At 36.5% G+C, this 903-nt stretch overlaps 1 non-coding gene across 1 annotated transcript; it reads right to left on the bottom strand.

Moving 5' to 3' along the window:
* Window positions 1-586: 586 nt before the first annotated feature.
* On the bottom strand, window positions 587-693 carry LOC128287638 (small nucleolar RNA R71). Its single transcript, XR_008278337.1, has one exon. It is a non-coding gene; the product is annotated as a small nucleolar RNA R71 (small nucleolar RNA).
* Window positions 694-903: the final 210 nt, after the last annotated feature.

Below are 903 nucleotides of genomic sequence, written 5' to 3'. Positions count from 1 at the left end.
CTTAATTAGTTGTTTTGATTTTTAGGATTTTTTTAATGCATGAGTAGAGATATTTCTACGATTGAAGAGTATTCTTTTGATCCAGAAATTCAGAAAACCTTTAGAAGAAGGAGAAAAGAATTGTGAGAAATGGAAAGAATTAGAAATGATCAAGTTAGAGAAGAGCCATTACATCAAGATGGAAGAGATACTGATATTCCTTGAATAATAGATGACAGAGACAGACCCATCAAAGAACATGTAGTGCCAATCTTGGATTATCTAAATCTAGGGATTGTAAGGCCGCATATTCAAGCTCAAAATTTTGAGTTAAAGCCGGTGATGTTTCAAATGTTACAAACTATAGGCCAATTTAGTGGATTGCTACTGAGGATTCACAGTTGCACTTAAGACTCTTTTTGGAAGTCTATGATTTATTCAGGCAGTAGGGTGTTGCTAAAGATGCACTGAGGCTGAAGTTATTCCATTATTCATTGCGGGATCGTGCCAGAGCATGATTAATGCATTAACGTCAGGGATGGTGGCATCTTGGAATGAACTTTGTCAGAGGTTTCTGCTAAGATATAATCCTCCAAACATGAATGTCAACTTGAGGAATGATATCATGTCCTTTCGACAATTTGAGGATGAAAAACTATATGAAGCATAGGAACTATTCAAGGACTTAATTAGAAAATGCCCAATACATGATTTTCAACATTGGAAGCAAATGGAAATGTTTTACAATGGATTGAATGCACATACAAGAATGGTGGTTGGCACGTCTGCCAATGAGACTTCGATTGGTAAATCATATAATGAGGCATATGAAATTCTGGAGAGGATAGCAAACAATGGTTATCGATACCCCACTACAAGAGTAAGGACTGGTAGAAGAGTTGCTGGAGCAATGGAACTTGATGC

The sequence above is a fragment of the Gossypium arboreum genome, chromosome 13, assembly GCF_025698485.1.
Source record: "Gossypium arboreum isolate Shixiya-1 chromosome 13, ASM2569848v2, whole genome shotgun sequence".
Taxonomy (NCBI): Eukaryota; Viridiplantae; Streptophyta; class Magnoliopsida; order Malvales; family Malvaceae; genus Gossypium; species Gossypium arboreum.
The sequence above is the reverse complement of the archived record's forward strand: the minus strand, read 5'-3'. Positions and strand labels throughout refer to the sequence as shown.